Source organism: Apium graveolens, chromosome 5, assembly GCF_009905375.1.
Source record: "Apium graveolens cultivar Ventura chromosome 5, ASM990537v1, whole genome shotgun sequence".
In the NCBI taxonomy this organism is placed as follows: Eukaryota; Viridiplantae; Streptophyta; class Magnoliopsida; order Apiales; family Apiaceae; genus Apium; species Apium graveolens.
The window spans coordinates 263,776,248-263,788,251 of NC_133651.1; positions in this window are offsets into that span (position 1 = coordinate 263,776,248).

Consider the following 12,004-nt stretch of genomic DNA (forward strand, 5'->3'; position numbering starts at 1 on the left):
CAACAACCGCAATCATCCTAACTTCAGCTGGAGCAATAATCAGAATGCGGTACAACAGCCTTATCAGCAGTATGCGATAAAGCAATTCAACCCTCCTGGTTTTCAACAACCGCAATATGCACCAAGACAACAACTCTAACTCCAACAACTACCGCATGGAAGTATAAGTCAATCTAATGAAAAATCTGAATTGGAGGAGTTGAGGCTCATGTGCAAGAGCCAAGCGATTTCTATTAAGATCTTGGAGAATCAAATTGGGCAGATTGCCAATACTTTGTTGAATCGTCAACCTGGTACACTCCCTAGTGATACAGAAGTTCCAGGAAAGAGGGAAGCAAAAGAGCAGGTCAAGGCAATTACATTGAGGTCTGGGAAGGTTAAACGCCCTGAAAAATCTCAATTTCCTGAATCTGAAGTTGTGGCTGAAGAAGATGTGCAGAAGGAAGCAGAAGTGGAATCAAGAAATAAAACTGTGGAACACACTCCTCCTAAAGGTACTACAGGGGAGAAACAGGTCTATCCTCCACCTTCTTTTCCTAAGAGGCTGCAGAAGCAAAAGTTGGATAAGCAATTTTCTAAGTTTCTAGAGGTGTTCAAGAAACTTCATATCAACATACCTTTTGCTGAAGCTCTTGAGCAGATGCCTAGCTATGCAAAGTTTATGAAAGGTACTCCCTCTCGGAAAGTGAAGCTCGATGACTTAGAGACCGTTGCTCTTACGGATGAATACAGTATTGTGCTGCAACAGAAATTATCTCCCAAGCTTAAAGATCCTGGAAGCTTCACTATTCCTTGCACCATCCGAAACTTGTCATTCGACAAGTGTTAATGTGATTTGGGAGCTAGCATGAATCTGATGCCTTTGTTTATCTTCAAGAATTTGGGTTTACCTGATCCAAAGCCTACATATATGTCCTTACAGTTGGACGATCGTTCTATATATATGCCTTTGTCTAGTGTTGCTCCTAACACTAGAGAAAAATGAAGTGAAGTTGAAGTTTTTCAGGAATGCATCTGAGTTGGTTGGTTTGTACCATGAGAAGAACAAGCCATGTGCTAACATAGCCATTGGTCTTGACTATCATGCTTTAAACAGCAACAAGAAAGTTGCAGGTGACAGAGGCAAAACTATTGCAAATGAAGATGCCCAGTTATGCTGAGGAAAGTTGAGTCACCTCTATTCAAAGCATGTGAAGTTAATTTCAGTGAGAATGAGCTGGTAATTAAACAGGAGATAGCAGACGAGGATGCTGGAAATAGAAATAAAGAAAAGACTCGTGTTGCTGAAATTAACAAGAAGCCCATGGTTAATCAAGATTTGAAGACTCCGGTCAAGGAAATCAAAATTGAGAAAGATGGGAAGAAGAGAAGGAATAGAAATGGGAATATTGGGATAAACAAAAGCAATAATTTTGCATTTGTTGCAGATGCTCTAAGGAAACAATGTCAACAATGTGGCTTTATGAATCATCTAACTTACCTTTGCAAAAAGGCTGTAAGTAAGCCAGAAGTGGGAGCCTTCAAGTACAATGAAGCCAAGGCTAATGATCCCTACTCATTCTGTGACAAATTTGTCTGCATTCCTTGTAACTTGAAAGTGATGAAAAGTTTCCATAAGCTGAGAGTAGACCTCAAGGAAGTTAGTATTGGGTCTGCAGCTAAAGGGAGAATGTACAACAGTCAGTGAACATTATTCTTTCTGAATCTTCAAACTGTACTTCTACTAAGTCTGTAAACAAAAAGAAAGTACCCAACATTGCTTGGGTTTCTAAACACACTTAATCCTTATTATGTGCAGCACAAAGTGAAGAAGGTCATATGGATCATAGACAGTGGATGCTCCAGACATATGACATGTGATAAGGCCCTGCTATCATAATTTGAGGAGATGGTTGGCCCATTGGTGACCTTTGGAGACAACATCAAGAGATTCATAATGGGATATAGAAAACTGATTTCTGGAAATATTGTCATAGATGATGTAGCACTGGTTGCTGGTTTAGAAGTGAATCTCCCGAGTGTCAGTCAATTCACAGACAAAGGATTCAATGTTATATTTGACAAGGGAGACTGCTCAATAATCAGCAAAAAGACTGGTGAAATTACTTTGAAAGGAGCAATTAAAGGAAGCTTGTTTGTTACAGATCCCTAGTCAACAAAAAAGGATGGCATATGTTGCTTCAACACCAAGGCATATGTTGAGCAAAGCAAGTTGTGGCACAAGAAACTCTCTCACCTGAACTTCAAGGCAATCAATACCCTGGTGATAAAGGAATTAGTGAGAGCCATGCCACCACTAGAGTTTGCTCAAAATGAAGTCTGTGAATCTTGTCAGAAATGCAAAATGAAAAGATCAAATCACAAAAGTAAAACTGTGAATTCCATAAGTGCACCTTTGCAACTTATTCACATGCATCTGTTTGGACTTGTAAATGTCCTTTCTATTTCAAGAAAGAAGTATGCACTTGTGATGGTGGATGACTACTCAAGGTATACATGCGTAGAATTCATGTATTTAAAAGATGAGACTCCATACATCATTATTGAACACATTAAGAAGATTGAAAAAGAGACTGAAGATTAGAATTCTGTAAAAAGGCTGAGAAGTGATAATGGCACAGAATTCAGGAATGCCACCTTGAATGAATTCAGCAAGGACAAAGGCATTATTCAGGAATTTTTAGCAGCTAAAAAACCTCAACGGAATGGTGTTTTTAAGAGGAGAAATAAAAATATTAGTGGAGGCTTCTAGAATAATTCTAAAAGATGCCAAATTGCCAACATGTTTTTGGGAAGAAGCTGTCAATACTGCATACTACACTCAAACCAGATATCACATCAACAAGAGTCTTGGCAAGTTACAATACTTAATCTTATCAAAAAGGAAGCCTACTGTCAAGCATCTTCATGTGTTTGGAAGCAAGTGTTTTGTACTAAAGACAACTCTGAATATGTGGGAAAATTTGACTCTAAGGTTTTTGAGGCAATTTTCTGGGATATTCATTGGAAAGAACTGCCTACAGAGTCTATGTGCTGGAACAGAAGAAAATTATGGAAATTAAAAATGTGACATTTGATGATGACAAGTGTCCAGGCTTGGAATACCATGATGAAGATGAAGCTGAAGCCCTAAAATTTAAAAACCTTAACATTGATAGTGATTCTGATGATGAGGCTGAAGTCAACACAAGTAACAGAATGGATGAAGAGTCAACCGAACTAGTGAATCATGAGAATGGAAACTCATCTCAAATACCAGAATTTGATGGCACAGACTCAGGGGGGAAATAAGAGAATATTCTGTAAGTCATGCCAATGGTGAAGAAAATATAGAAAACACAAGTCAACAAACTCACACCAGAAAATAGGATAGGATTCATAATACAGATGCTATTATTGGTGACCCAAATGCTGAAGTAAGGACTAGAAGTGCAAATACAAATGAATGTTTACATGCATGCTTTCTTTCACAGATTGAGCCTAAGAAAGTTGATGAAGCTCTACTTAATCCTGATTGGATATCTTCCATGAAGAGGAGCTTAATCAGTTTGAGAGAAATAATGTTTGGGAATTGGTTCCTGCACCAAAGAACATAAGTGTAATTGGAACAAAGTGGGTGTTCAGGAACAAAATGGATGAAAAATGGAATTGTTACAAGAAACAAAGCAAGGTTGGTTGCAAAAGGCTACTCATTGGAGGAAGGAATTGATTATGATGAAACCTTTGCTCCAGTTGCAATACTTGAAGCTATAAGGATATTTATTGCATTTGCTGCACACTCAAATTTTAAAGTATGTCAAATGGATGTAAAGGGTGCATTCTTTAATGGCGAGTTAAAAGATAAGGTTTATGTACAACAACCACCTCGTTTTGAAGATCCATAGTTTCCAAATTTTATTTACAAGTTACTCAAGGCTCTCTATGGATTGAAGCAAGCACCAAGAGCTTGGTATGACATACTGTCAGATTTTCTACTCAAACATGGATTCACAAGAGGCACAATTGACAAAACATTGTTCTATAAGAAACATGGTGGTGATATGATCCTAGTGCAAATCTATGTGGATGATATCATCTTTGGTTCTATAAATGAAAAACTATGCCAAAGATTCTCAAGACTCATGCAGAGTTAATATGAGATGAGGATGATGGGATAGTTAAGTTACTTTCTTAAACTTCAAGTTAGTCAAAGAAGTAATGGAATCTTCATCAGCCAAACCAAGTATGTCAAGGATTTATTGAAGAAATTTGGAATGGTTGACTGTTCACCTACATCCACACCTATGTCTACAACTACCAAATTGGATGAAGATAATAAAGGGAAAAGTGTAAACATTTCAGGGTATAGAGGAATGATTGGATATTTGTTGTACTTAACTACTAGTAGGCCAGACATCATGTTTGTAACATGTTTGTGTGCAATATTTCAAGCTAATCCTAAAGAATCACATTTGATGGTTGTGAAAAGGATTTTCAGATACTTGAAGGGAACTCCAAATTTGGGAATATGGTATCTTAAGGGAACATAATTTGAAGATGTTTGATAGACAGATGTAGATTTTGTTGGATGTAGGGTTGACAGAAAGAGTACTAGTGGAAGCTGCCAATTCAATGGTCAAAGACTTGTATCCTGGTACAGTAAGGAACAACCATTTGTGTCAACTTCCATAGCTGAGGCTGAATACATGGTTGCTGGAAGTTGTTGTGCTCAAGTGCTTTGGATTATAAATCAGCTAGTGGATTATGGCCTAGTGTTACAAAAAATTCCTATTATGTGTGACAATACTAGTGCCATATCTATTGTTGATAATCCAGTAAATCATTCTAGGACAAAGCACATAAATGTAAGGTACCATTTTATTAGAGAACATGCTGCAAATGGTACCATTGAGCTAATCCTTGTTCCAAAAAAATAATTAGCTGACATATTTATTAACCTTTGGATGAAGCTACTTTCACTAGACTTGTAGGTGAAATTGGTATGCTTAATTTGTCACCCCAAAGGCAAGAACTCGGCTAATGTTTTGCAGTAGATTAACTTCTGATAAATCAAAATTCATTTATTTAATTAGAAATTAACTGGAATATGAATTATAAATATTTCAAATTTGTCTGCATATTTATTTTTCATTTTACTTTTGTTAACTTAGATATTTTCAAATTCTAAGTAAACTGTCTATTTGTTAATTCATATTTTCAATATATGAAGTTAATAAAAGACAGACCTGAAAAGCAGCAAAAGTACATAGAGAAATGAGTTCTCGATAAGTATAAATGAGTTCTCGATAAGTCATTTTGAGACTTCTCGAAGTAATTCTCGATAAGTCAGTTTTGAAATTTTTGAGTGGACATCTCGATAAGTTATTTTGACTTCCCGATAAGTCTTTGTTAGACTTCTCGTGGACATCTCGATAAGTTATTATGACTTCTTGAATTACTTCTCGAATAAGGTTATTACTAGACTTCCTGAATATATATCTTGATAAGTCACTCTATGACTTCTCGATAAATATTGTAGAGATCTTGAGTGAATTATTTTGAGTTCTCTACAAGTACAATTTAAACTGATCTTTAACTCAGACTGAAATAATTATATTTAAATAAATTATTTTCAGTATGATACTATTGAAATAAATTCGTTCTAAGATTATATTAATTTAATCAATAAAAATTTAGAATATTTCAGTCCATTCTAGACAAACGGGGTATTTATTTGACATCTCGATAAGTCACTATCTAGATCTCGAATAAAGTCAAGATAGAGACATATTGATAAGTATTTCAGTAATTCACGTGACTTTTCGATAAACAAATAACAAACATTTTATCCACTTCTCGATAAGTCATACTCACAAGTCTATAAATACCCAGACTTCTCGATTGAGTGACTCTTTACGCTTTCGAGATCTCAATTGACCTAATTTCTCCAATTCTCAACCGCTCTCTCTCGTTTCAAACTCTTTCTCCCTAATTTTTCTTACCCATTCAAATCTACTCCTCTAAAATAGCACTAAACAATGTTAGAACTACAATCCTCAAGGAAGGAACCAACTTTCTCGCTTTTACAGATGCTAATCAAGCTCCTGACAGTTTCAGGGGGTTTGTTATGTTTTTGTATGAGACTTATCTTGCAGGAGCTCTAATTACTAATCCAATCCTCTACTTGGATGTTCTGCATGAGTTCTGGACACCAGCTGTGGTGAGGACAGTTGTGCATAAAAATTCAGTTTCTTTGGTGGTGAACTACTCCATTCAAGGCCAACATGTGGAGTTTAATGAGGAAGATGTGAACCAGGATTTGGGCATTCCAACTGAGAAAATGGTGGAGAATCCTACTCAACAAGAGATGGCTGAGTTCATGGACTTCATCAATTACAGTGGGAAGATCAACCTGTCCATCCTGAACAAGAACAATCCGAGAAGGGAATGGTCATTCTTATTTGACTCCATCATAAGGGTCTTCACTTGCAGAAAGACAGGGTATGACAACATATCAAGTATGGTCAAGAAGCTGGTGTTCTACATGGCTCACAATAGTCACATGAATGTGGGCTTATTGATCCTAGAAGAACTTAGCACCAGGCTCACAATGCCCCTAGCTACAAGAGGTAAGAAAATCTTCTTTCCTAGGTTTATAATGTCTACTTTAAATCATAAAGTTAAGGATATTCATTTACTTAATGGTATCGATAGAACACTAATAGGCAACTGTAAACAAGTGTCCAAAGTTTATTTGGCTCACTTATTACAAAGAACATGGTAAATTTAGGTCTTAAAATGAATCCATTTATGATTGAGAAATTTAGGATCTATCCTTACCCTATGCCTGACATGAGGTCTAGTGCTATAATATCTAATTCAGTTATGGCTCATGTCCCTATGGAAGAACAAACACAGGACAACCAACAGAGGCCTTCCCAAACTGAAACCCTTCATTCTGTACCACTAGAATATAGGAAACGAACCACTTCATCCTCTAAAAAGGCTGAAGTGAGTAAAAAGAAGATGAAGCTGGCACCTTTGAAAGTAGTTAATGAGAGTGGTGAGGATAAAACAGAACCTGAGTCTTACCTGGTCAGAAAACCAAAGAAGGTTAAGAAAGCTGAATTGACCACTCAATTGACCACCACTGCACCCTTCCAACAGGATGTAGTTGTAAAACAGGGAATTAAAAAGACTCTAGAAGCATCCTCTCAACAGGATGTCTCTATTAAACATAGAATTTACCCTAATGCACCTAGTAATGAGTCTGAACCAACTCTTGAGCAAACCCAAGTGTATAAAAGAAGAAATAAGGATGGCACACAAATTGAGAGCACATCATTTCAAGCTCCCTCATCTATTCAAGGGGAGCTGCCAAAACTCAATTCTGAAATCACAAATCTCATTTCTAAAATTTCTTCTTCTTTCAATGAAACACTTGAATCTACATCTCAAGTATTTCCAATTTCAAGTGACATAGTTCATGAGACTGTGATCACAACCCAGACACCACATTTAGATGGTGAGAGGCTACTAGCTGGGATAGACCTTGATGACACCATCACATATAAGGGGGATCCATCAGTTTTTACGGAAGACCCTATGGTAGTCACTAATGCACCTTCATGTGCAAATCAACCTGCACAGCTTGTAAGGTTTGAGGGTAGTACTCCCGAGGGGAAGCTATCCAAATCCTCTCCAATTCAATTGGAGGTTCCTCTTGAAGGAACAATTCCCCTCAAAACCCTAGCTGAAATTGCACTCACAATTGAAGCTAGGAGTTCAATTTCTAATGATCCTGCTATTGGGGAGGCAAGTTTAGCACATTCAGGTGCAAGCTCACTGCAAAATGAGAAAGGGTTTGAGGCCATCGTACATGACAGTAACCTGATCGAATCCCCTCCAATTCAATTGGAGGTTCCCATAGTTGGTGAACACACTGTCACAAGCACAATTCCTATTGTGAGTCCAACCGTGGCTTCTGTCACAAGTGATGTTCAAGAACCCCAACCCTCCACCTCAAACCCTACCAACATTCCTTCAACATCCAACCCCACACAATAACCCTCTCACCTAATTCAACAGTGGCTACAGAATGCTCAATCCCACCCAAACACCATGGATGACCTTCTGGTTGAACAACTTTTTGGCCTTGCAAATATCGCAAAACACCTGCTCACTACAGATATATCCAATCAGGACTATCAGACCATTCTGCTCTCCTATAATGAAGATGTTGAGAAGCAAAAGCAGAAGATAGTGAATGAAGATGAGCAGGATGGCAATGTGAATGCTTGGCTCTCCAAGGACTTTACTTTGGAAATGGATGAGGTCTTGGCAAGGTTCAGGGAGGAATATGTCACCATTCTAGGGAGTAATGTCAAGACCCTCACTCCACAGGAAGTATATGATGCAGTTAATGAAGTCTACAAGGCTCAAATCAAAGCTTTTCACCTCTTTGGTAAAGCACTAGAAGTGACTTTGACTTGTCATCCAGACAAAATCAGAAAAATGAGGTAGAAGCTGGATGAGATTATCCCTTGACAAGTAGAGATCAAATCAATTTTTAGCACCTTTGCAAGACAGATGGCAAGATTTGATCTAGCTGGAGTGGATACATGTATAAAAAATCTAAGGCAATCATTTATGGCTCTGCATGAGGTGGTTCAACAGTATATTACAAATTCAAATGACACCAGAATCAAGTTGAATCAACTCCATCAAAGCATATATGAGCCCTCATCTCTGTTAATGAAGGGTATCAAGGAGTCTGTACAAGCCACATTTCGTGCTGCTATGCCTTCTAGCTCACACATGCCATCCTCCACTTCTACAAATCTACAGATCCGATCTCTTCAACAACAAGTCTCTACTCTTCAAGACTCCAATGACTCACTCACAAAACAAGTCTCTCAACTCATAGCTTTGGTGCAGAGTCAACATGATGACATTAAAACCCTGGTAGACTCCCATAAACATCTATAAATGCAGAATTCAGTTTCTTTGGGAGCTATCATGGGTGCACTCAACATTCCATTACTAGTCCTACCTGAAGCTGTGAGGCCTGAAATACCTTCACCTCTCATTTTGCCTGCTACCAAAACTAAGGGGGAAATACATGAAAGGTTGCTAAAATCATCACTTCAACTCAAGAAAGCTAAGGAAATGGAACTAGCCAAAGCTAAGGGAAATGATCAATAACTGCAAGTTGATGTTAGGATGGAGACTAATCCATGCAGCTGAGGGGCCAAGTCTGAGCAATGAACTTGAACAACTGCTAAAGGCTCTCAGGGACTCTCTATCCAACTATCACTTCACATACAAGAAAGCTTTGGACATGACTATTAACTTCTTAAGGATGATTAAGAAAGTAACCAAAGATGGTGTCAGGGAAAAGAGAATTGTGGTTAACATAAATGACTCTGGTGTGGATAGATGTTTACAGGTGTCCATAAATTTTCTCACATCTAGGAGGGAATTTGAGCTGGACATTCTGATTAATAAAGTAAACAGAGTGATTCCTGAAGACACTCTCTTGCTAACTGAATTGGAGAATGCTCAAATAGATGCTTTTCCAGAAGCATATCTACATCCATGCAAGGGAGTGGCATACATCTGTCCAACCATCAAACATTGCAAATATTTCTAAATTCCAAAGCAATGTGTCATGGCAAATAAGAAGCTGATAATGATCATTGAGACTGGTTTGAAGACTAAGAAGAACAAGATAGTTGAAGATATTGAGATGATAAAGATTTTGGGGAGATACTTAAGAAATGCTGAAACTATGTTGCCTTAAATAAAAATAACACTAAGGATAATTTGGATGATGATGAGCAGAAGAAAGATGATCAAAAACCTTCTGGCTCAAATCCAAGTCAATCCTCTAAGGCAGATGGAAGCAAGGTGTATGAAAAGAGGAGATGTCAAGATGATAAGAAGGGAGATAGGAAAAGAAACAGGAAGGAGGGAGAAGGGGATTCTAAGAAGAAAGGTGTCCAAGTCCAACAAATCCAAACTCAAACTAATCATACCCCTAATCCTAAACACTAAAACATTCAACCACCTTTAACCACTAAGCCCAAGTTTTTATACAAGCCAATTGTAAACACCCTACTCAAAATACCAATCACATCTAGTCAATCCACTTAAAGAAAATCATAAATCTACCCTAATTCAAGCCACCAATCAAGACTCACTACAAATATGTTGGAAGAAAACCAAAGAAACTGTAATTTAATGAGTGGGCTATCTAGAACTGTTTTAATCAAAATGATTTTCTACCTCTAAACTGGTTCACAACAGATGAGGACTACTTTCAACAATTATCTGAAGAAATAGTCAGAGTTTGTGTTGAATCATTTAGAGATGTCAGGATCTACTATCAAGATGGATCATTCACTCTACTTGGCAGGGATTTAATGGATTCAATTTCAACCACAGACTTCAAGAGGATGATTTGCTTAATGAAGGATAAGGATACTAGTACAAGGGCATGGAGGGCTGTAATGTGTGTTTGGTTGAGAAGAAGGGATGATATAAGTGTAAAAAGAACGGCTAAAAAGGAAGAAAGGGATAGGAAGTATGCAGAAGAAATTGCTATATTTGAACAAAGATCAAATAAGTTAAAGGCAAAGGGGCTGAGCAGAGTTTCAAAGGATGGAGATCTTTTTAATACAAAAATTTGCACTCATTCAAGGTTCTTGGTAAATTACTTAAACAACTACATACTGGATGAATGGCTCAAGATGGTGGAAGCCTTAAGAGGGACTCAAATTATTGAAGAGCTAAATGTACTTGTAAATTTCAAAGACCTCATTAGGAAAGAGCCAGGCTATGAAAACTTCAACTAGTTTCTGTACTGTTGAACAAATGTATTGACTTAATGAAAATGTGTAAATTGTAATGTTTGTCAATTTTTCATGTATTCGATTTTAGCTTGGGGTTAGTCTTGTTATCAGGCATGAATTTGTGATAAGCGATCTTCTCACAAATTGGAGGATATTGTTGTGCAAGATATGCCTATACAATAAAAAGACTAAGTCAAATTGACAACCTTAAGATCCAGTTGTATTGGTAATTAAATTTGTATCCTGTATTGTATTACTTGAGTTTATAAAATGGTTAAAAGATCAGACTGGAGTATTTTCTTGTAAATAGTTCAAGCATAAGGAATAAACTCTGGAAGAAGATCAAGACAAATTATGCCTCAGAGAAATGATACAGAAGCTTAGAGTTGAATAAATATGTTTTATGTAAAATATTCTAAGTCAAGATATCAACAAGTCACAAATCAAGTCATATAGAGAAGTCATTTAAGAAGTCGAAAATGACTTATCGAGAAGTCCTGAATGGCTTATCGAGAAGTCTAAGAGATATCGACAAGTTAAAAATGAAGATGTGAAGATTGGAGGTATCGACAAGCTATTTCTACATATCGAGAACTAAGAGATATCGATAAGTTAAAATGAAGATATGAAGATTAGAGATATCGACAAGTCAGTTTCTCACATATAGATATCAAAAATATCGACAAGTCAAAATGTATATAGAGATCTTTGAGATATCGACAAGTCAGTTCCATATGTAGAGATCTCAGACATATCGACAAGTCAATTCAAGTGCAAGTATTTAGAGACCTTGAAAAGTCAAGTATACCTATAAAGAACTCAGAGATCTCGATAAGTCATTATACTTATCGAGATGTCACTACTCTGCATATCAAACTGGAGATCTCGACATACTTTTCAAGTACAGAATGCAGACAAGTTAAAGATCCAAGATTATCAATCAACAAATAGTTCAATCACTGAATTGAAAAGTCTACAAAAGCAACTTGAAGGGTACAAGATCAAGGGCAAAGATTATCTGACAAATGAAGGTCACAGATCTACAAGATATGGAAAGATTTGTGTTATTCCCAAACAAGCTAACTATAGAATTACAGAAGGAGGGTTGAATGGAATTCTGGTTTCTTTTGGAAATTAAAACTTCATACAAATATGAATATAAAAATGTGTGA